Genomic DNA, 25,967 nt, shown 5'->3' with positions numbered 1-25,967 from the left:
ATATAGAAGTAAGCATGTGATAGTGATCACGTGAGAACAATCAAGCAGAGTTGTTGTAATTGTTCCTGAAAATGGCCGTATATGAAACACCTAAGCGTCTTGAAATGAAAATCGTTCAACAGCCAAAACTAAAGAGGAGCCATAAACGAAAGCGGAGGGCAGAAGAAGAAGGAGGAAGCACTGACCCAGATTTTGATGAACTTCCGTTGGGACAAAACCTTTTTGATTCGCAGGATCCAAACTTGATCAATGAAAATGACTCTGAAGATTTAGAGCTGCACAAAGCTGCTCTGGATGCCGAAGCAGATTATTTGTTGGAAAAGCTTGAGTGTAAGGTAAGAAAAAAATCTCTTTCCTTCTAATGATGCATTTTAGGGGTGGCGTGTTTGGGAGCTATCTATAATAGAGAGTTTGTTTAGAAGAGGTTTTAATTTAATGTTTACATTATGTTTTATAGGAAAATGAAGGATCTTTACAAACAGAAGAATATGGAGACACACCAGGTATCAAAATGAACTGTATTTGCTGCTTCTGTCCAAGTATCAAAGAACCAGATACATGTGATCAAAAAAAAAAAACAACAATCCTGAAGATGTGCACGATTTCAGCTGGTGGAGCTATATAGGATTCCCAAAACCACCGCCGGTGCATGGAGTTTTTCGAAAAACAACATTTAGATCAATCGTAAGGGTGGCTGTCTATAGTATTCTTAAAAAATGTCTGTCTGGCATACGGTATGAAAATTGTGAAGGCTGTGTTCTCGACGATCCGAGTCAGGATGATCATAGTTGCGTTTATTGGACTGCCTCTGACACACAGGAACAATTAAGGACCGCTTGTAACAGGTTGTGCCTAGAATGTGTTTTGAATCTTGTGGTATTAGCTGCATATAAACGAGGTGTATTAAGCCTAAACAATGACGATATGAATCTGATCATATATCTTATACACAGCGTGAAAACTGCTGAAAATCCTGTTCAAAAACTAAACAGTTTGCTTAAACCTACAGATGAGATTTTAATGATAAAATATATAAATGCCATCATCTATGGGAGAAAACACCAGTCCTTTTTTAAAAATGTATAATAAAGCAGTCTTTGTTTTTTCTTGTCTGTATTTCAGAAGTATGTATTGACAATTAAATACTTTGTAATATTTTAACAAATTTTGCCATGTGTATAAATTAGTTAATAAAAACAACTAATAAATATATCAGAATTAACAAAATGTGTCAATTGTGCTTTAAGGTGATATGGAAGTTTTTAGGGGGGGGATATCTTATGGTTTTATTAAGTCTCTTTGATATCAATGCACAGGCTGTAAAATGTTTGATACAGCAACTATTTCATTAACTAAGGAATGTATATTGCTACGAGCTATGTGTGGGGGGGAAGTTGTCTGGATCCAAGATCTGTAAATGGTTAATCTAATCAGAATGAGACAATGTTTGGAAGGGAAAAAAAAAGACCAGAATGACAAGACATTCAAGAGAGGCCAATTTTTTTTTTTTTTGTAAAGTGTCCCAAGACCTAAGAGGGCGCTGGTAACACACTACCTTTCATGAACAAAAGGGGGGATGTATATTGTAATGAGGTAGGTGCGGATAGCTGTCTGGGACACATAATCTAATTAGGGAGAAACAATGATCAGCAAACATTAAATCACAAAAAAAAAAAAAAGGTTCAACATACTATAGTTTTGTGAATGGGCTTCAGATCTAAAGAGATGTTGATAATACATACAAAAAGCCCTGTAAATGATAACCCAAGCAAGAGAACAATCTTATTCTATAAGATGTCCATCACATGACAGAGAGGCCAGGTAGCTTTTTTTTTTTTTTTTGTTTCAATACACAGGTTTTGAGGTTTGTTGGTGGTTACGCCCCAACTAATGCTGGTGATAAAAGGGTATAGCCGGTGACCAGAAAAGATTCAGCAGTCTGGAGTTTGAAACAGAAATGGATTCTTCAAACAAAGAAAGGCAGAAGCCTGTGTTTATTAATAAAATGTCACTTACTAAACGAAGAAAACAAAGAAAATTAAAAGGTGAGTTAATAGTTTTAATGTATATTTTTAGATATGATTTTTAAAAAAACAGTAGTAAAAAACAGTGTTTGTCTGTTTTATCATTAGAACAGGAAAATATTGCAAAATCAGACACACATTTGAACATAGAAGAAGAAGAACAGCCTGGCTGCAGTAATGCCTTAGAGAAAAAAGACCAACAAGGCATTTCTGACAGCAATACAAATAATGGTGAGAAATAGGTTTTCCTTAATGTCTATGACCCCCCAAATGTCTCTCTTTTTTTCCTTCATAACAGTCAACGAAGCAGAGATCTATTTACAAAGACATCAAAAGTGTGTGTGTGACCCTGTGTTTTTTTAATTTTATTTTGTAATTTTTAGAATGTAAAAATGGTGCAAACAAAACTATTTCCAAAAGAAAGAGAAAAGAGTCTGAAGATGCAGTTGAAGGTAAGAAGTATTTTTTTTATATCTGTACGGGTAAAACAACAATTAGTTCACAGCTGTGTAAAAGAAAAGGTATTACCATTTTTTGTTTTTTTTACATAACAGACCATGAGCAGCATATGCCAAAGAAATCTGACAAAAGACCATACAAAAAACCGAGAGATAAACAAAAAAGTAAGAATCTATACTGTTATAGTTTAAGAAAAATTCTTCTTAAAATATTGCAAAAAAAAAGTATGAGCCCACCCATGTTAATTATTATTATTATTTTTAATTTTAGACCGTGAAAAGACTGCAAAAAAGCCTATTTCCAAAAGAAAAGATGAGAGAGACAGCAACAGACCTGTGCACAGGGTGGAAGTAGAGAAAGAATGTGAAAGCATGTTCTTAGATAATTGTACCGATGACAATGTTTCAGGGGGGTTGGTAAATAATTGTATACCAGAGACCTCTGAAAATGCAGCTGTAGAAAATGAACCGGTTAATTTTGTGCAATTTGTGAGAAGGTGGAACCGTGATTTAGAAAAATTTAATGGCGTGCTTTATTCAGAGGAATTTCGTTTTATTAATTTAGATAGAATAGATTCTTTCATAGATGCGCAAAATGTTGTGAGACAAGGCATACAGCATGTTCTAAATGAAATAAGCCATAACGTGTCCCCCCATGATTATATACAGATTCATTTACATTCTACAGGTTTTCATAATTCTTTGTATTCGGGAAAGTTAAACCCTCAGGATTTGAACGCTGATGATTTCTTAGATCAAGTTAGTAAACTCCTGCAGAGTTATAGAGAAATACAGTTTGGTGAGACATTCCGCATAGTCATTCTTGTTATAAGGAACAGAGGGGGCGGGTCACGAAGGGTTTTAAGGTCTATTCTGTACAGTCAAATCATACATAAAAAGAGAAGGCATTTAATAGACTTGAATAACACAGATAATAAACTATGTTTTGCAGGGAGCGTTACAGCGCTCATGTCACCAACAAAGCTTACAGATGCAGAGCTATTAGACCGTGCTAAAAAACTGCACACAGAGCTAGGGTGGTCAGAACATAAAAAGGTCATGCTAGATGATGTCTCAACATTTGAACAACATTTGGGTATAAACATAAGAGTTGTGCTTTATACAAAAGAATGGGGGTGTTTTAAGACAAAGGACAGACCTGAATTCCAGAAAACTGTATTTATATTGCTACATGATGACCATTTTTATGGAATCTTAGATGTAAAAAAGCTCTATGGGGAGCGAAACTTCTGTCATTTTTGCCAGAAACCATATAGTCATGATCATAATTGTACATTATGGTGCCGTCTCTGTTTAACAGCAATGTGTGTAGACAATATTGGGGTACAACAGAGATGTCCGAAATGCAGGCTGTATAGTCGTTCTCAAGAGTGTTTAGAAAGGCATACGGTTCTGGCTTTAAAAAAAGAAGTTGAGTGTTTGCTTAAAATACTGTATGAAAAATGTGAATCATATGTTGATAAAAAACATAAATGCCGGGTCAGACAATGTAAGCTTTGTTCTGAGCCCTTGATCGCTGGCGACAAGCATTTGTGTTTTATGCCCCCTATTGATCATGCACAAATATCTGAAAAATATATATTTTATGATTGTGAATGTGTTCAGGAAACAGGCTTTCATGTTCCAAATTATATATATGCAACAGATTTAAACAACACAAGAAACTGGGAGTTCAAAGGTCTTGAGAGTATTTCTAAGTTTGTTAAGATTTTTTGTGACAAAAAGTTCAAAGGATACACCTTCATAGCGCATAATTCTAAAGGCTATGATGGTTATTTTGTAGTTAGAGAGCTGCTAAAGGAAAAGATGGATGTGCGCTTGTTAGCTCAGGGTGCTAAGCTCTTAGAAATCACGATAGAACCCCTGGGTATACGGTTTAAAGACTCTTTAAATTTCCTGCCCATGAAGCTTAGCAAGCTTCCGCAAGCCCTGGGGTTTCAAGGCTGTAAGGGTTATTTCCCGCATTTTTTTAACACCAGGGTTAATCAAAATTATGTGGGACCTATGCCCGGTGTTGAGTATTATGGAGATGGGTATATGATGTCTGGAGAAAGAGAGGAGTTTTTAAAATGGTACAGGGACAATCAAAATAACACCTTTGATTTACAAAAGGAGCTGGCCTATTATTGCCAACAGGATGTGAACATTCTGAGGCAAGCTTGTGTCTTATACAGAAATGAAATCATGGCTTTGACAGAGAGAGATGTGGTTGTAGAGCAGGATGGTGGATCTAAAACTGTGAAAAGGTGTATAGACCCCTTCCAATATATAACACTAGCATCTGTGTGCATGGCTATGTACAGGTTTATGTTCTTAGAACCCAAGACCGTGGCACTCGTCCCTCCAGACAACTATCACAGACACACAAAGAGATATTCAACACCCTCTATACAGTGGCTGATGTATACAGAGGCCACAGAGCAAATACAGATCATCCATGCTCTAAAGGGGGGTGAAAAGCAGGTGGGTCCCTATTTTCTTGACGGTTATGCACTTATTGATGGGGTACCAACAGCTTTTGAATTTAACGGCTGTTTTTTCCACGGTTGTCCGAGCTGTTATAACGATAAAGACCAGAACCCATTAACGGCTACAACCTTTGGTTTTCTCAATTACAAAACACAAATCAAAGCAGATTTCCTGAAAAGAAGAGGGTTTAAGGTCATAAGCTTGTGGGAACACGAATGGAAGAGAATGGTGAAAGAAAATATCAGGGGTTGTGCAGACTTTCTGGTTAAATCAGGCCTGCTGCAGCAGCTAGTACCCAGAGATGCCCTCTTTGGTGGTAGAACCAATGCTACATGTTTGTACTATAAAGCCAGGGCTGATGAAAAAATACATTACTATGATTTTACCAGCCTCTACCCCTTTGTCAATAAAACCAAGGAATACCCTGTTGGCCACCCGCAAATCATTTATGACAGCTTTGGTCCCCTCTCAGACTATTTTGGGCTTGTTAAAGCCAAAGTGTATCCACCACGAAAGATCTTTTTCCCAGTATTACCGGTCCGTGTGAGTGGTAAGCTCATGTTCCCACTGTGCCGCACATGCGCTGACAACAGTCTGCAGGATATGTGCAACCACACGGATGAGGAGAGAGCCCTCGTAGGGACTTGGTGCACTGTGGAGATGAATGAGGCTGTTGCAAAAGGGTATGTGGTTGCTGAAATATGTGAAATATGGCACTTTGAATGTAAATCTGTCAGCCTGTTTTCTGAATACATAAAAATGCATCTCCGTCAAAAACAGGAGGCCTCTGGTTACCCTCAGTGGTGTACCGATGTAGAAAAACAAAACATGTATATATCTGATTTTTACAAAAAAGAAGGTGTAGTTTTAAGGCCTGAACAGGTTAGTATAAACCCCGCAAAGCGTCAAATTGCCAAGCTTTTCTTAAACTCTTTGTGGGGGAAGTTTGGTCAAAGAACAAACCTACCTGTTACAAGTATTGTGAGAGATCCTGACGATCTGTATAAGTATTTGTTTTCACCCGAATATGATGTTTCATCATGCGATTTTATTGATGATGAAACAGCCTGTGTGACATGGAAGCATTCAAAAGACCGCAGCATATTGTCAGGTAATACAAACATCTTCATTGCCTGTTTCACAACTGCTTATGCTCGTTTAGAACTGTACAAACTGCTTGACAGTTTGCAAGAACGTTGTCTGTACCACGATACAGACTCTGTGATTTTTGTGAGTCGTGAGGGTGCCAGCGATCCCCCTTTGGGAGATTATTTAGGACAGTTGACGAGCGAGATACCCGCAGACGAGCATATCACAGAGTTTGTATCGGCTGGCCCCAAAACATATGGCTACAAACTATCCAGCGGAAAGACCTGTATGAAAGTGAAGGGGTTTACGTTAAATGTAGAAAATTGTAAAAAGATCAATTTCACTAATTTGAAAGACCTCGTCTTTGACTATAAAACTGACGCCGTGGACAAGAGTCCTAAAAAGATACAGGTACAACAATCTGGGATCATTAGAAACAAAAAGACCTGGGCGATAGAGACCGGCCTACTTAAGAAAACACAAAGGGTCGTATACGATAAAAGGGTGATAAAAGAGGGTTTTAACACGCTGCCTTATGGATACTGAATTTGTGGATGTGCGCTGGAGGCACCCATTTTCGTGTATTTTAGCCGGACCGTCAAATAGCGGCAAAAGCTTCTTTGTTAAAAACCTGCTAGATCACGCTGGACGTGTGTTGACTGACATGCCTGATAATATTGTATGGTGTTATAGTTGCTGGCAACCTTTGTATAAAGAAATGCTGTGTAAATATCCTTTTATTACCTTTATGGATTCTTTGCCTGATACTTTTAATGATGATCAACTGTTTCCAACCAATAAAATAAATATGGTTATTATAGACGATTTGATGGCTTCTGCTTGTAAAAGTGATGAAATCGAGAAAGCCTTCACACAATACGTGCATCACAGAAATCTGAGTATTATATATATTGTACAAAATGTCTTCTGTCAAGGCAAAACAAGCAGAACTATAGCCTTAAATACCAAATATATGGTGCTCTTTAAGAATCCTAGAGACAAGTTGCAAATCGCTATTTTAGCCAGACAGATGTACCCCGGTAAGTCACGCTTCTTTTTAGAAGCCTTTGAGGATGCCACCAGAAAGCCATATGGATATCTCATCATGGATTTAAATGCTACGACCCCTGAGCGTTACAGATTGAGGACAAACATCTTTCCACCAGAATGGACTACGGTATATTGTGAAAAACACAACCCCTCCATAAAAAGAAGTGAATATATATTCTCCCCCACATATTTGTTTTGTGTGTGTCCCAGAGATCATGTCTGCTCGCTTAAAGCGGAACCTAGCCCTTTTAAAACTTTTAGTTCAAGCCTCTCCGCAACGGAGAAAAGCTATCCTAAAGGCCGCTTCTAACGATTTAGTGGGGGCCATAGCGGAGATCGCACTAAACACTCTGAGAGGTAATGTTCCTTTATCACAACAGCAGATAAACATCTTGAAAAGGAAACGTCAAGCCATAAGGATTTTGGGTGATAAAAGAATAACACTTAAGAAAAAAAAAGAAGCTGGTCAAACAGTCAGGGGGGTTTATCGGGCCTCTGCTAGGATTCGCGCTACCACTCATCACGGGGCTTTTGAGCTAAAATACTAATGCAGCACACAGAAAAAATGTATTTAGTGTCTAGTCAACAACTTGACCGTTTGAGAAGCCCTTCAGTTCATGAGGAAAATATTAGAACCACAGCTGTTCAAAGACTCGATGAAGAAATGAAAGGTATACTTCAAAGTTCTGGTATGTCTGAATATGAGAAAGCCAAACGCTATTCAGAAGTGCTACAGCGCTATCTGGTGCTTAACAGACACGGAGAAATGGAAAAAGAAAGAATAAATCTGTATCTACCCCCACAGGATGATACAGCAACCTCTGCATTTCTAGAGCACAAAAGCCCCCCAGACCCCATCCTGCAGGAAGTGTTAAACAGCATCAGCATGCACCGTAGAAAAAAATGCAGAAATACTGCTCAATAAACTGTCAAAGAATAAGGACATTGCATCCTGGGAGAGTAATGGGACTTTTGTATACAAGGGAAGACCTGTAAGTGGCTCTAACCTATTAGACCTGATTTGTGGAGCTACACAGACCCGTGCTCTTTCACATCGGAGGATACCCAAAGGTTGGGGAGAGTTCATGCAAACCCTGGCAGAATTAAACATGCCCTCCACCGTCATGGGTAATCCAGCCAACAGGGATCTGCTGGTACAGCTCAAGGAAAATCCTTCAGCGACAACTGCTGAAATGTACACAAAGACTGTAAAGTGCAAAGACCCCTCCCCCGTAAAAGACGTAAAGTACTTGACACAAACAGATGGTTGAAGGTGTAATTATATCTTTTCAAATAAAAAAAGGCTTTTTTAAAATATAGACTATAGACGTTTGGTTTGTTTTTCAAAAACTCTCAAGAGAGATTGTTTTTATTTAGGATTAGTACAATATTCTTGGTACGGTACACACATCTGGGGGGTATGAAACAGAGAGCGAAAAGATTTAGACATCCAACATGTTCTCTGTTTGTTGTTTTTTACAAATTGTAAAACCATTTTGTCATTTTTGCAATGGTTCTTCGGAATACAGTTTTAAAATATTTTCAAAAGACAGCCCTTTACAGCGTTGATGTAGGAAAAACACACAGTGGTTACCGCAGGTTGTAGATACAGGGTGTTGCAGTTGTTTGCTGCTGTATAAAACATCCTCACAATGTTTATTGAAAAAGTTCATAATACTGTTAGGGAAGAACAAACTATCAGGCTGTTGCCCGTAGGAATCAAAAAATTCTCCTGTGCCGTTTTCAGTCACGTATATTGCTAGCCAGTGTTCTCCAGGAAGGTCGTGGGGGTGGGTATTTACCACCAAGCTTGCAGGTTTCCTTTCTATTTGTACATCAGACAGCCAGTCACTGGGTAGGACGTCTACAAAAGATTTTGTAACATACGGATCCTTCTTTAAAATACGATAGATCTGTACGGTGTTCATCATCATAGATAATCAAAAAGGACGTTCCTTCTGTGGTTAATTTCTATCACGTTGTCAAAGACACCATATACAATCATATTCACCGTGTGTGGCAAAGCGATGGCAAAACGGATTTCAGCCCGCAGATTACCGGTTTTAATCAAAGAGTAGTGTTCCGTGCACTCTTGTTCGGGTGATAGGTCAAAGGCCAGCAAGGTATAACCTTGATAAAACTCTTGACGATCAATCAAGAGAGCACTGTCTTTCAAATGTTTACCCGTTGCTTGAACCAACTGCATATATTCTCTGATACAACAGCCATTATCGAAATCCGGCTGGAGAGGTTTCCCTGGGACTTGCTCCCCATCCACATACAGCGCAGCAAAGTTAATATCGTAATGTTTAAAATTGAAGGGGTTTTTAGAGTAATTACCGCTGAAAGCGTCATTATCCACAAAGCCCAATACGATAATTTTGGGTAATTGTCCCAAAAAGAGGTTTTCCTGGTTAGTCACACGGGCGCCAGCCGGTATGCTAAAGACTTTCAGACTTACACGGTCCACGGCGTACTTGACATTAGCTCTCAGCAGCGCTTCTGCATGCCCCAAGCGCACTCCCGGTGACACTTTCACTCTCCTTACAAAGAGGGCTGCAGATAAAATAATGAGTTTGTACCTCTCGTTGGCATCTCCGCTCATTAAGCAGAACGTATCTTTGTTCCGCGTTAGTTTAATTTTCACATCCACGCCATTTATGAGCAGCTTTTCTTGAAAAAACAGATCGCTATGTAAATGTCCCAGAAGCTCTACTTTATGGCTAGCGGCTGTAAAAACAGCTCTTTCGGTAAAACCTTTATTACGGGATCCCACGTCTCTCACTTCATGGTTTCCGGCTGTGTCTTTATAAAATAGGCCGCTTGTAAACTGTGTTTTGAGAGGACCCTCGCCGTAATTGAGAAACAGTTCTATGAGGGCTCTGTAAGGGTAACAGTTGTTGCTCTGACTAATGAGTCTATCTCCGAGAGTGACATCCAGCTGGCTAAAAATAGAGGCTATTGGATAGTTCACGAGAGCTACTCTGGCCCCTACTTCAAGATCGGACCCATCTTCGTTCACGATTTTGCAGGTCAGGTACAGCAACGTGTTGTTCAAATCCAGGTAATCCGGCTATATAAAAATCTAAAAGGGCTGTTTCTGACAAGGCAGATAATGGCGGAATCTCCACATAAACACTTTTTTCTATGCTGGTTTGTGTGGGGGCCAGTTGAAACAGATCCAGTTCTGATTTCAAACATTCTTCAGACCCCTGATGTACAAAAGCCATAGTTTTTAGAATATATCTTGCTTCTTGGCGGAGAGGTTTCTCTTCTTCCCCTTGCGGTTAGTCTTTTGAGACTTGACACGTTTGGTCTTCTTTGTTTTAAAAGGTTCAGGAGGCCCCTGTTCATTGGTTCTCTTTCTTTTAACAGCTCTTCTAATAACCACTAATCCTGACCCCTCCTGCTCTGTATTATTGTTCATTTTATGCAGAACCGCCGTTGTGACACGGCCCATAACATCTTTGGCGATGTTTTTTGCTGCACTTTTCACATGAGGTTTAACAATCTCAAAACCCCTTCTCAAAAGAGGTATTGCTTTTCTAAAGAGACTACGAAAAATTCCGCCTATCCCAGCCCCGTACATGACCGGAGCACCGTAATACCCCGAAAGGCCTTCACCGGCCTGTGCTGCATAGTAATTTCTGTATGCGCCAGGGTCCCCATAGTATTTAACCACAACCATTTTAAAAAATAGTTTTCCGGGGTCGCAGGTGTAGCTTAAGGATCACTTTCCCATAGCGAAATGAGACGTGTTGGTTCTGGTCCGTCTTTATTTCAAATGTTATGGTGTCTATGTGCTGCTTGTTCACAGGAACATAATGCGGTTTATCATAAGTGAAGGTGATAAACTCGTCCTTACCCCCTTTAGTGGGAACACAACAAAGTAGCTGCACAAAATGGTCTCCCACCAGCTGGTGCTCTACGATATCCATATACAGGTATAGGGTATTAAACCCTCCTGTGATATCCGTTGGAAATAGCGAGCGGTTCATATTCGTTTTAGCTTCTAGCCCCAAAATGGTCGCTAAGTCACCCCCTGCAGAAATTACTGCTTTGTCCTCTGATTTTAATTTGATTCTTCAGATATTGGGGTCATAGATGATTCGTGGTGCCATGGCTTTGAGGACACTGTTCATGTCGTGGTTCATTTGATCCGTCAGGTTTTGAACGGTTGCATAATACCCTCTTCGTACAACAAAGTGATGCTCCGTGCTTCCTTCACCAGTGATGACAACATATTTATGGTCTTCTTTAATATTATCCCATGTGTTCGGGTACTGTATTTCCACCAGACCCACTTCCCACGGGCCCTGTAGGTCCAAAGGTCTAGCTAATTGTGTGGTGAAATTAGAGCTGTTGTTCTGTGGAAATATTCTCACAGAGGCATTACTAGGCAGCGTTACGTAAAATCCCCCTTCATTCATTTTTTTCTTTTTATGAGACAAGGCCTTTTCAAATCAAATGTTTTGAATCTCTGATGCTTTTATCCAGCTGTTAAATTTTTCAGGCCATCCTCGCCATTTCACAAAGCACTGTTTGTTCTTACCTCTCCCTTTTACCTTTAGAACCTTATCAACGCGGTATATTCTGTCCTGTTGAGGGCTGACTTTCTGTAATTCTTCAGGATAAAAAGAACCTTGAATGGTTTCCTCACCATAATCTTGTATCTTGTACACTGTTTTCTGTCCCCTGCTTAGGACGTCAGTTATTATAAATATCTCATCTGTCCATGTTTGTTCATAACCTTTTTCAAATTTCCCTTTAGTTTTTGACAGTCTAACATGATCCCCCTTTTTTAAAAAAGGCTTAGCAGTTTCATGTTTGTTGTTATTGCCGTAGATTACTTTCCAGAACCGCAGTGAGTTTGAGGTTGTTACATCGATGGGGCGGGCCTGTATTGTTCTGTGAAAACTGAGATTGTAACTGTTCATAAAAGCCGGAAGCACATCTTCATAGCGAAAAGTGTTGCGCGCTGTAAAGTATCGCCACATTTTAGATTTTAAAGTCCTGTTAAATCTCTCCACAACTGCTGCCTTAACATCGTTGTTGGTCACAAAATGCTGAATGCCCCTGTATTTTAACAAACTCTTCACAGATCTGTTTAAAAACTCTTTACCTCTGTCTGTTTGTATTTTGTTGGGAACACGACCACCTTTAAATATATTTTCAAAGGCCTCGGCCACTTCACGACCTGTTTTTGTTTTTAGGGTCACAGCCCATGCGTATTTTGACAAAATATCTATCACCGTCAAAATGTATTTGTAGCCTCTGTTATAACCAGACAAGGCTGTCATGTCAACAAGATCTGCTTGCCATTGCCAATCCATATCTGGCACTATGGTTTTATTTCTTTTAAATCTTACCCTAGCAGGTTTGTGTAAAGAATAAGCATCTTGTTCTGTAAGCCAATCAATCACTTGTTTCTTGGTCACAGACGGCATACATGCTTTAGCTGCCTGCAAAAGAGGTGTTATACCGCCAAAACTGCCGGTATTTCCTGGCTCATTATAAATTTTCTTTAAGATCCGCTGGTGCATTCTTGTTTTTTTATATGGCTGTAAAATACAGAAGTCTGTTTTTTTTAAAACAAAACTAAAGCCTTGTGTTTCACCATTGCAACCTACACCCCCCACTGCTTTCAATTATCCTCTGCTCAGATTTAGGTCTGGGGGAAGGGCGGATTGAGGCAGAGAGGGGCGGGGGAAGGGGTGTTGTTGGATTCTCCCTGTCTCTGTGTATAGAATGAGTCACGGCTTCCTGCCTGCTCTCTGGTAACTTTTTTTATTGGGGCATGCCTATCTACAGCAAGGGCTTGGAGGGGTGGGCTTGGGCTTCTGGTGACATCACTGGGGGGGTTTGGCTTGGGGGTTTGAGTGACAGCGTACCCATAATACTACCCGGTCCCTAGTCTTTTGGAAAAAAAAAAAAAAACCTGTCTTTTGCAAAGTTTGATCCTGCAGTTCATGCAATTCACCACCGGTAGCTTCAATCACTTGTTTTAAAAAACCCAAATCCTTGTCAACAGAATGAGCCATAGTTGTTCTGCCTCCTAACAGCTTGTATTTTGTTTGTTTTTTTAAAAACAGAGTGGCTAGAAAAAAAGCATATTTCCTGCAGTTTTCCTGCCTCCTAAAAGCATACTACCGGCTCCGACATCATTAAAAGGCATCAGGAGGTTCTAGGAGCGCATATTTCGGGACTTTTGTATTGTACTTCCGGTGAAATCATCAAAAACAGCCAGAGTCCATTAATACTGACATCATTAAAAAAGCGACAGGACCCTTTCTGATGACGTTTTAGGGGGGGTGTTTTTGGGGGGCGGTGTGGGGTGGACTTCCGGTGATGTCATACCCGCTACGTCACAGGGGGGGTGTGGCTTGGGGTTGGGGTGTGGGCGGGGCCATCCGTGACATCATGGGGGGGCAGTTTGGGGGTGGGGTGTGGGAGGGGTGTGGGAGGGGCTCCCCATTCACTTCTATTGGGAGGGGAGGAGCATCGATGGGGTCTGGGCGGGGTCTGGGGCGGGGCCAGGGGCGGAAGGGGTGGGGCCGGGGGCATGGTCGAGGGCGGGAGGGGGGCGGGAGGGGGCGTGGCTATGCCCCCATTCACTTCTATGGGGAGTGGGCGGGGCTTAGACCGGAAGTGAACGCTGATTGGCTGCTGTCATCCTTATCTCACCTGTCAATCAGTTTGATTGATCGTGTACCCATTATACTTCTCACATCCCTAGAAACCATACTGTACCTCTGCCAAATGTTAGAGCCTGACCTGCAACCTATCACCCAAAGTGGCCATGCCTTGCCAGGACACATCAAGGTGTCTACCACCCTGGACTTTTTTGTTACTGGCACCTTCCAAATTCTGCTAGGAGTGACATCTGGAATCACTCAGTCTGTCATCTGAAGGTGTCTAGAGCAGGTCCTGGCTGCCTTGTTCCGGAAAACACAAAAAATGTATCTCCTTCCCCTTCGGAAGAGAGAAGCAATAAGAAATAATGACAGAGTTCTATCAAATTGCACACTTCCCCTCAATCTTGGGAGCTATTAATTGCACTCACGTGCCCCTAAGGGCACCAAGAGGAGATAAGGCCACGTACCACAACTGCAAAGGATTCCACTCAGTGGAAAAGATTAAACAGTGGAATGCCTCAGAGATCTGTACTTGGACCAGTGCTTTTCAATATATATATAAATGATCTGGAAAGCAATACGACGAGTGAGGTTATAAAATTTGCGGATGATATAAAATTATTCAGAGTAGTTAAATCACAAGCGGATTGTGATACATTACATTAGGACCTTGCAAGACTGGAAGATTGGGCATCCAAATGGAAGATGTGGACAAGTGCAAGGTGTTGCATAAAGGGAAAAATAACCCTTGCTGTAGTGACACGATGTTAAGTTCCATATTAGGAGCTACCGCCCAGGAAAAAGATCTAGGCATCATCATAGTGGATAATACTTTAAAATTGTTGGCTCAGTGTGCTGCAGAAGTAAAAAAAAAACCCAAACAGAATGTTAGGAATTATTAGGAAGGGAATGGTTAATAAAACAGAAAATGTCATAATGCCTCTGTATGGAGGTGAGACCACACCTTGAATACTGTGTACAATTCTGGTCGCCGCATCTCAAAAAAGATATAGTTGCGATGGAGAAGGAACAAAGAAGGGCAACCAAAATGATAAAGGGGATGGAACAGCTCTCCTATGAGGAAAGACTAAAGAGGTTAGGCCTGTTCAGCTTGGAGAAGACACGGCTGAGGGGGGGATATGATAGAGGTCTTTAAGATAAAGAGAAGTCTTGAACAAGTAGATGTGAATCAGTTATTTACACTTTTGAATAATAGAAGGACTAGGGGGCATTGCATGAATTTAGCAAGTAGCACATTTAAGACTAATCATAGAAAATTCTTTTTCAGTCAACGCACTATTAGACTCTGGAATTTATTGCCAGAGGATGTGGTTAGTGCTGAACGACCTCCTGCAGTCGATCTCCTGCCGGCGCCATTTTCCGTACGAAAACGATTCGCGGCGGGAAATCGCTCCCTGACCCCCGCTGGACCTCCAGGAACTTTTGGCCAGCTTGTGGGGGGCCTCCTGACCCCCACGAGACTTGCCAAAAGTCCAGCGGGGGTCCGGAAGGACCTCCTGCCGTCCAATCGTGTTCGTCTATGGCCGCCGCCATTTTTCGGCGCCATTTTGGAAAATGGCGCCGGCTGAAGACAACAAGATTCAGGAGCAGGAGCCCGTTCCGGACCGCTGCCGTTCCGGACCGCCGCTGGACCCGCAGGTTATTTAAGTCATTTGGGGGGGGGTTCGGGAGGGTGGGGGATTTAATTTAAAGGGTCGGGGGTGGGTTTTAGGGGGTTTTAATGTGCCGGTTTTGCGATTTTTAGATTTTTAGATTTTTCACGATTTTTCACGATTTTTCACGATATTTTACCCCCCCAAACGGCAACAATACGATTCCCTCCCCCTCCCAGCCGAAATCGATCGTTAAGACGATCGAGGACACGATTCACATCCCTAGACTTTATCACCTGGAGCTCCCGATCTCCAATAGTGCAGTTTTTTTCTGAAGGGGAAAATATTTTAGAAAAGAATGCACAAGTGAGTAATTTTCCAGAATCCGATGGTTGTAGAAGAATGGTTCCTACTCCCACGGCTGAAGCATCAGCTTCCAAGATGAATGGTTGGGTCGGGTCGGGGTGTCGTAAACAGGGATCTTTTATAAATTCCTCCTTAAGATGTTAGAAGAAATGGATGGCCTCAGACGGCCAATTGTGAATAGGAGCTCCCTTTTTGGTCAAGGTGGTAAGTGGAGCCACAATGCTGGAATGAATTGTCGATAATAATTGGAGAAGCCTAAAAATTGTTGTAAGGCTTTGAGTCCCACTGGTTGAGACCATTCTAGGATATCTCTGAGTTTCTCTGGGTCCATAGATAAGCCTCTTCTAGAGACAATGTATCCTAAGAATGGTAACTGTTCTTCATGGAATAAGCATTTCTCTAGTTTGGCATATAATTTATTCTCTCAGAGACGTTGGAGAACTTGTTATACATGATCCTGGTGTTGTTCCTCTAATCTTGAAAAAATTAGTATATAGTCCAGATAAACAAGTACATGGGAATACAGGAGATCTCTGAAGATTTTGTTAATCATAGCTTGAAATACAGCTGGAGCACTGCAAAGCCCAAATGGCATTACCCTATACTCATAATGTCCATCACATATATTAAAAGCCTTTTTCCATTCGTCCCCTTCTCATATTTGGATTAAGTTGTAGGCCCCTCTTAAATCAAGTTTAGTAAAAATCTGAGCCCCTTTGATTCAATCAAATACAGTTCAGAAATAAATGGAATTGGATATTGGTTCTTTTGGTAATGTTTTTTAACCCTCTGTAATCAATGCATGGTCACAGAGACACATCTTTTCTTTTTGACGAAAAAGAACCCGGCTCCAGCTGGAGAAGAGGATGGACTGATGAATCCTCGAGCCAGATTCTCCTGAATATACTGCGTCATAGCTTCAGAGTCAGGCTCTGAGAGAGTGTAAACTCTCCCTCTTGGGGGAAATTGACCGGGAAGTAAATCTATCCCACAATCATAGGTCCAGTGCAGTGGTAATGTTTCTGCTTGCTTCTGACTAAAGCCGTCCGTGAACTCCATGTACTGAGGTGGTATGCCTGAGTACTTGGCCATGGAATTGACTTGACGAGGTTTGACTCGAATTAAACAATTCTTATGACAATATGGACTCCAACTAGCTAACTGTAGGGATGCCCAATCCAGACGGGGTTGATGTATCCTTAGCCAAGGTAGGCCTAGGAGCACTTGATTAACAGATGAAGGAAGTACACAGAACTGAATGGACTCCTGGTGTAACACTCCAGAATTCATTTTAACTGTGGGAGATTCGGACCCCCAAGGGTTGACCTGAAACTGAAGAAATAGAGAGTGGAGTCTTTAAAGATTCAGTGGGAATGTGATGAAGCTGGACTAGATTTTCCTCAATTAAATTGCCGGCTGCCCCTGAATCTATGAAGGCTTGAAGATGAAAAAACTCTTTTTCCAGGGAAATGGTAACAGGAATTAATATTTGTAGAGAGGGAACAATGGGACCCAGGGAGGCCTCTCCTACCTGCCCTAGATCCGAGAGTTTCCCAAAATGTTTTAAATTACCTGGGGTCCAGTGGGGGGTCCTGGCGCGATCTCCCGCTCTCGGGCCACGGCTGTGTTAATAGAAATGGCGCCGGTGGCCCTTTGCCCTTACCATATGACAGGGCAAAGGTAGCGCCGGCGCCATTTTGGTTCCTGTCACCCGACGTCACGAGTGCAGGAGATCGCTCATGGACCCCCCCCTCATTCTCCCTCCCCTCAGTGTCACCTCCCCCCGCCTACTGCCTACCCTTCAGATCAGAAAACTTTTGTCTTTCTATTTCTGTGGGAACCCCCCCCCCAGCCCCCCCAAAAAACCCAATCCCAACCCTTTAAATCAAATAATAACCCCCCACCCTCCTGCCCCCCCCCAAGACCTCGGAAATTAAAATTGTTGGTGCTACATGTGAGAAACAGAGTGTTATAGTATAGGGTTTTGGATGGAGAGTGTAATGTAAAACCCAAAGATTATTGGCATAGCTTATTACCTACATGACTTTTGAAGTTCTTCATGATTGCTAATGTTGTTATACCACTCATTGTCACATTTCAATATGCAGGACCTATTTGCACCATCAGAGTACACTCATGGTTCCATTTTTTCTAATAGATAGAGGACCTGAAGAAGAAGGCCCGATGGCTGCGCCTAAAGAGGAGGAGGTGGCTGGAGCAACTGAGGGTAGAGCGGCTGGGCCTTGTAGTAGGTTACCCTTCCATGCCAATGGAATGTTCAATCATGTTTTTCCACATGAATGTACAGTTTATTCTGACCTCTCCTTTTGTTTTACAATGCTGCAGAACCTGAAGAGGAAAGGCCATGCCTAGCTCTGGGACCCGGACCAGCGGTAGCCGCTTCGGGGAGGAGCTGGATTCTCCTTCCCCCCGCAAAGAGACATCACAGTCGGTGGTCACCTCCCTGGGACGAGGCACACCCCTCATAGGGCTTCCACCCCGTTTTGCCCGGGGAGTTAGGAACGTGGGGTCACCCAGAGGCCAGCCTTTGCTGGTCCAGAAAGACATGCCCAGCCCTCTCGTGCCTCTTCACCCCCACCTCACAGCAGCAGCACAGAGGCTTATCATCGGGAGCACCTTCTCCCGATGATGAGCCTCTGACTCGCAGTGAGTTCCGAGCTTACATGAGGGGGTTCCGAGAGGCACTGAGGGCCATGAATGCCTTCCAGGAGAGGATAATTCGGAACATGGATGTGATCCTCAGGGCCGTACAGCTGTTGGTGCAGCTGTAAAGGCCCTGGGGAATCTCGTCTGTCATTCCTGATCATCCTCCCTTGTCCCTGCCTTCCTAATGTCCCAGGTTTTTTTTTTTTTCTGTAAATAGTTTTGCTCCCTAGTTCTCCCCTTCCCATCCTTTTTTGTTTTAAACATTTTTATATTGTAAATAGTGTTTTTAAAAAGTGTTATAAAATTTATTTATATTCGAAACAGGTGTGTTTATTTCAGATGAGAGCATGGTGCTTGAAGGGAGGGGGTGATGGGTGGAAGGGGGAAGGAGGTCATGGATTGGATGGGAGAACGGGGTCATGGATTGGATGGGTGGGTCATGGAAGGGACTAGGGGCGAAGGAAGGAAAGGGGGAAGAGGAGTTTAGTTACAGTAACACTTCAACTAATCGTCCAATGGTCAAGGAGGAACAACCAGCTTGGAAGCCAAGGAACTGTGGCAGAGTCAGCATCATCAATGAGGATTGGCAGCACCATCTCCAGCAACACATATAGCTGTGATGTCCAATGACATGGACAAGCAAGACACATAGGAAAAGAGATGACTATGAATTCCCTAGCTATTTTCTCATTTCTTCACAGCTGTGGGCCACAGGGAGGCACTCAGGGCAGTGTAGCCAAACAGTAATTTGCTGACATTTAGGTTTATGTGTTTATACATTTTACACATTGTTACAGTAATACAGCTGACAGAGCAAAAAATAACACTCACAGGGGGTAGGTGTACTGCACATATGGATCATAAAGGACACATGCTGAAGGAGGAATAGCTGAGGGACAGAACACATTTGTTCTTACCAGCCCTATACCTTGTTTTACTCTGCAGCACTATACACACCATGAAGCCATGTAGAGGGGGCAACCATAGACCCAAAAACATCAGTAAATCATACCCTTTTTAAATATATCAGCATATACATAGTCAATTATAGAAACAGATTACTCATTGCTACCTATCACTTGACAATTCTTTCATATCCACATTTTTCATCTTGTACACCCCAACCACATGATCATATTTATTTAGGACAAGAAAAGCAAAATTGTTTTTGTTACCTCACCACTGTTATAGAGCTTCAGGTTGCTCCTAGGCCTAACCCAAAATTCATACTCCCAAAGTGCCCCCATCTGCAGTAGTAAAGACTGTCAACTTACTCCACATGGGTTCGAAGCACTCTGATTGAATTTGGCCTGGACTTGCCTCCAGGCCCTCCTCAGCCAAGGAAAGTCTGTCCTCCAGCCTCTCACAGGGAACAGCCAGTGTTCCTTCTCCACTACCAGGGATGCCAGCAGCTTGACGTCCCTGGTGGTGAAATTTGGCTGCCTCCCCCTGCCAGCCATTTTGGAGTGGAGTGGAGAAACGGGAAGTCATAGAAAAATAGAAACATAGAAATGACAACAGAAGAAGACCAAATGGCCCATCCAGTCTGCCCAACAATGCTTTCATACTTATTTTTCTCATAATTATCTGTAACTTTGGCTGCTAAGGTCAGGGCCCTTATTGGTAACTTTTTGGTTTTAATTTCCTTCCACCCCCACCAATTAATGTAGAAAGCAGTGCTGGAGCTGCATCAATGTGAAGTATCAAGCCTAAATGTTTAGGGGTAGTAACCCAGCTGCAATAAGCAAGCTACTCCCATGCTTATTTGTTTGCCCAGCCTGTGCAATTTAGTTCTTCTTGGTTGCTGTCTGAATATAATTCCTTTTTTCTTCATTCCCCCCTGCCGTTCAGCAGTGAGCTGAGCTGCACTGTATATGTATTCAAAGTGAAGTAACAGGCTTGATTGGTTCAGGGTAGTAACTGCCGTAAATATATAGAAAACTTATTTTTGCGATAGAATGAGGAACCACATATGGATACCTATTAAGGAGTATTTTTTTTTTTTGCTCCCCCCCAGCTTTCCCTCCCTTCCCCTATCTAACCCACCCCCCAGCCCTACCTAAATCCCCCCCCACCTTATCTTGTTGAGTTAGGCCTGCTGGCTCGCCATCACCCAGCACAGGCCACTGTGCCGGAGGATTAGGCCCCGCCCCCGGACCGCCCCCAAACCGCCACCACGCCCTGCCCCGCCCATTTCCGAAAGCCCCGGGACATACGTGCGTCCCGGGGCTTGTGCGTGCCACTGAGCCTATGCAAAATAGGCTCGGCACACACAGGAGTAGGTTTTCGGGGGTTACACGCGTAACCCTTTGAAAATCTACCCCTTAGGTGTAGATCTTTAAAAAATATGCGATCGCGTACTTTTGTTCGCGCACCAGGCGCGAACAAAAGTACGCTGGATTTTATAAGATACACGCGTAGCCACGCGTATCTTATAAAATCCGAGGTCGGCGTGCGCAAGGGGGTGCACATTTGTGCAACCTGTGCGTGCCGAGCCCAGCGCGCGCTGCCTGTTCCCTCCGAGGCCGCTCTGATTTCGGGGGTCCCGGGGGCTGGTCCGGAGGCCTCGACCACGCCCCCAGGCCGGCGCCACGCCCCCGGGCCCGCCTCCGAAACGTCACGTCGTTTCGGGAATGCCCCGGACACGCCCCTCCCGCCCCTTTTCGAAAGCCCTGGGACTTACGTGCGTCCCGGGGCTTTACGCGCGCCGGCGGCCTATGCAAAATAGGCGCGCCGGCGCACGAGGGCCCTGCGCGCATAAATCCAGAAGGATTTACGTGCGCAGGCCTTTCAAAATCCGCCCCTTAGTGTTTAGCGGTGTCACAAGTTGGATATGTTTTTATAAATGAGTATGGATGGTTGTGATTGCTTATATGTATTATTGATCTATGTGATTTTTATTATTTTTTAATATTTCTTCTGGATTTTTACATTTCAATAAAACAACTTTGTTTATTTAATCCAATTCATAGTATCAAATCCTATAAGTAGTTATAATTATGAATCTCATTAGGATTTATTTGTAAACTCCAATTTATGATTGTTCTTTATGTAAAGTTTTATTTCCAAATCCAAAATATGAATGTACATTGAACATAGAACATATAACACAATACAAAATAAATACAATAATGAATTAAGTATGCATTACACACAGGGCTGGTGCTAGCTTTTTTGCTACCCTGTGCAAAAATGTACTGTGTTGCCCTCCCCCCCCCCTCCAAGTTACTGAATTCTATATTTTTTTAACTGACATGCCCCCCCCCCCACTCCAGAACCCATGGATAGGGAAGGGTATTAGGCGCTCTAGACAAAACTTATAGACTTACATACATGCCACCCCACACACCCCCACATCCCTTACAGACACATGCAATTAAATTATACATTTATAATAAATTTAACATGAAAAAGAACATTCAAAAGAACAGTCTTCTGAGGCAAAAATAACACTTAAAACATGCATATTATATTTACATGAATTCCTGTGGTGCCAATAGGAAAACTGCAAAAAAAGATGGAATTAGACCATTTGCAATGCGTATTGGGTGTGAGCTTGATCCTCAGAAAGCCAAGAACAAACAGAATTACCAATTCAATATAGTAAACCTCCCATACCAAAACAACCCTAGCAACCTTATTTATGAAAAGGCAACACTGCACACATTACACAAGGCCCTAGAACACCAATAAAACTCTTATTAGGAAACCAGGCTGCTATAGATCCCTTCACAGAAATTACATCCCAGCAAAATACCTCACCTCGATCACATATGCAGAACACAGACAGACCCTCACTAAATACAGAATAAACAGATCAGAAAGTATAAGCAGAAATGTGCTGAGAACTGAACTAGAATCCACAGCAAGCCAGCCCGTACTTGCAGAACAACAGTGGAAGAACAGAAGCATTATCATTCTTCATAAAAACATTAAATAAAATCAAGAAATATAAAATAATCATAGTAGTAAACTCATATTCAAAAAATATATCTTAAATAGTTTTGGGCAGATTTCCAAAGGCTACGCGCGTAACCTGAGGAAATCTGCCCCTGCACGCGCCGAGCCTATTTTGCATAGGATTGGCGGCACATGTATGTCCCGGGACTTGCAAAAAGGGGCAGTTCGGGGGTGTGGCCAGGGGTGTGTGGTGTCAGCTTGGGGGCGTGTTCAGGGGTGTGGCAGCGGTCCGGGGAGGTCTGGGGGCATGGCCAAGTGCCCCTACACAGCGGCCTGTGTCGGAGCCTGCCGTGCCAGCAGACATTCGGCGCGCACAAGTTACAACTGCCCAGAGGCAGGCGTAACTTCCTGGATAAAGGTTAGGAGGGGGATTTAGGTAGGGCTGGGGGGTGGGTTAGATAGGGGAAGGGAGAGGAAGGTGAGCGGAGGAGGAGGGAACGGGCAGCGCGCACAGGGCTCGGCATGCACAAGGTGCACAAATGTGCACCCCCTTGAGCGCGCCAACCCCGGATTTTAAAAGATACGCACAGCGTACTTTTGTTTGCGCCTGGGGCACGAACAAAATTACGCACTCGCGCTTTTTTTTTAAATGTACCCCTTTATGAATATAACCTACAAAATTTCCCATACACCAAGAAAATATTTCAAATATCTGATGAATAAAAAATCCAATGATTAAAAAATGTTCTATTCCCCCCCCCCCCCAAATTAAATATTTCAAAAGAGCAGAATTATCAAATTACACCCAATAATTATAATAATAAGGATTTAAAATATCTCTTGCTCTCCATACCTGTGATCTTCTGATTTCCAGTCACCCTGAGATTGTAGTGGATTGTGGGAGGTAAGGACACTCAAATTTTATCTTCTCTCTCACACACTTGTACAATAACACTTTTATTCTGTCACACACTCTCATAGATACATTATGTTTTTGTGTGCCTGTGAGAGTAACACATGGGCTCTCACAGACACAGAAACATACATACAGGCTGTCACATAGACACATTCACAGGCACACAGGCTCTCACACAGACACACATACATAGGCTCTCACACAGGCTCTGACACACACATACTCTCAGTCACTCACACATACACACATGGCTTGCTGTTGGCTTCAGGCCATGGTGGGATGAGCTCCATCATGGTCCCAGGCCTCCTGATGTCTTTGGGATGGTCCCATGGGCCTTTCTGTTTTGGGAGGGGAGAGTGGAAGCTGTGTGTGGGCACGGGTCCACACGCAACCAGAAGATGGGTCACTCTGATGGCCACTGGCAGCTTGAGAGCTGGCAGCTTGCAGCCTTTCTGCTTCTTCAGCTGCCGCAGCCCCACAGTCTCTCCTGCTGCTGCCAGCTCGTCGCCTCCCCCGGGAGTGCTGCCCCCATGCAAATGCATGGTATGCACACCTGGTTGCACCGGGCCTGATTACACAAATATTCTTCTCTCTCATCTTTTTGCTTGAGATGTTCGATCTCAGAAGGGTAAGAGGCCATATGGCAAAACTCTGCCTGGACGGCATTCCAGGCTACAGTCTTCTTTGTGAGATTGAATCTGAAGCCTGGGGGGTGTTTAAATTATGCTCCTCCAGGATTAACCATGCAAGGAGGTCCACATCTTCTTCAGTGAAACAGGGCTTCGTGGATCATGATGTCTCTGACTCCTCTCAAACCTTCTTCTGAGAATATTTCGCTGGACAGCAGCAGGAGGAAACAGAGCCGCAAGAGTGAAGGTAGGGCCTGCGCGATCGGTGCCGGAGACCCGCCGGGGTAAGGCCTGTACTCTCACCCATGGCCGCTGCCAGCGCCGACCACGAGGCAGCCCCCGCCTCCCACAGCCGTCTCTTCAGATGGGGGCCTCCTCCTTAATTCGGCAACCAATCCGACGCAGACGTCGCCGCCGACCTACCAATCGGGGGACAACCCCGATTGGTCTTTAATTAACGCTGCTCCAAGGCAGAGCCCTTTCGCCGGACAGCAGCAGGAGGAAACGGAGCAGCAAGAGCAAGAGCCGCAAGAGTGAAGGTAGGGCCTGCGCTATCGGCGTTGGAGACCCGCCGGGGTAAGGCCTGTCTACTCTCACTTACCCGCGGCCGCTGCCAGCGCTGACCACGAAGCAGCCCCCGCCTCCCGCAGCCGTCTCTTCAGATTGGGGCCTCCTCCTTAATTCAGCAACCAATCCAATGCAGACGTCGCCACCGACCTACCAATTGGGGGACAGCCCCGATTGGTCTTTAAATTAAGCGCTGCTCCAAGGCAGAGCCCTTTTGCCGGACAGCAGCAGGAGGAAACGGAGTCGCAAGAGCCGCAAGAGTGAAGGTAGGGCCTGTGCGATCGGCGCCGAAGACCCGCCAGGGTAAGGCCTGTCTACTCTCACTTACCCGCGGCCGCCGCCAGCGCCGACCACAAGGCAGCCCCAGCCTCCCGCAGCCGTCTCTTCAGATCGGAGCCTCCTCCTTAATTTGGCAACCAATCCGACGCAGACGTCGCCGCCAACCTACCAATCGGGGGACAGCCCCGATTGGTCTTTAAATTAAGCGCTGCTCCTAGGCGCCGCACGCCGAGCGTCGCGCACCGATGGAGCGCAACAAAGGGGCCTGCCCCTTTGTGCGCCCCTTCGTGCAGCCCCTGAGGGCTGGCTGGACTTCTCACTACTGCTACCCCCGCTTCTCTTCTTCCTCTGATCTCCTCTGGCGAATAATCTCCTTCTAGGACTCAACCGCAGCCAACTCAAACTTACTAACCAGTCTCCCACTTACAGCAACCATTCCATACCCTCTTTCCAGTCCACTACTTTCGCCAGCTTAACTTCCCAGAATGCATTCAGTTTTCCCAATTCCGATTCTTCAACACTGCCTATCTTCCAAAGGAAAATCAACCAGACAAGCCCAACATCACAACTTAAAAACCCTCTCTCCAATCCTGATCGCACCGATCACCCAACTTCTAGGCCTCACCCTATTTTCACTAACATTATTCAACGCGCAATCCCTAACCAAGAAATCACTGATCCTCAGCGATTATCTCATCGACGTTAAGTCGGATATATGAGCAATCACCGAAACATGGCTTAAACCCGCAGATACAGCAATAATAAACCAACTACCTACTCTGACCTATGACATCTTCTCCATCCCCCGACAGAAAAAAAGGGGAGGGGGAATTCTCTTAGTAACCAAAAAAGACCTCAGATTCACTCTACACTCATTCAATTCAGATTCTAAACTTGAAATCGGTGTTTTCACATCAGACCAACCTCAAATCCTACTCGTCTACGCCCCTCCGGGCTTCCTGGAAACAGACGCCTCCCCTCTGGTTGAAATAACCACAACTCTCATAAATTTGGACGCCCCAGCAATAATTTTAGGAGATTTTAACCTGCACGTGTTGCGATTCCGGGTCGCCCCCGGAATCGCCACCCACCTGCTCGCGGGTTGGCGCGGGTCCCGCGCTCTCCAGGCCTCCAGGGACGCCAGCGGCCGCAGGCCCAGCATCTCCCCAGCTCGCCCGGGCCCACAGCTGATTCTGCTCCCGCTTCCCTGCCTCGCCGGAGCAGCCGGCGCCTCGCAGTGCTAAGCCCCGCCCCCTAGACGCGCGCGCGCGCGCCTCACTCGAT

This window comes from Rhinatrema bivittatum, chromosome 4, assembly GCF_901001135.1.
Source record: "Rhinatrema bivittatum chromosome 4, aRhiBiv1.1, whole genome shotgun sequence".
NCBI classification, from domain to species: domain Eukaryota; kingdom Metazoa; phylum Chordata; class Amphibia; order Gymnophiona; family Rhinatrematidae; genus Rhinatrema; species Rhinatrema bivittatum.
This window is presented reverse-complemented; position numbering follows the sequence as displayed.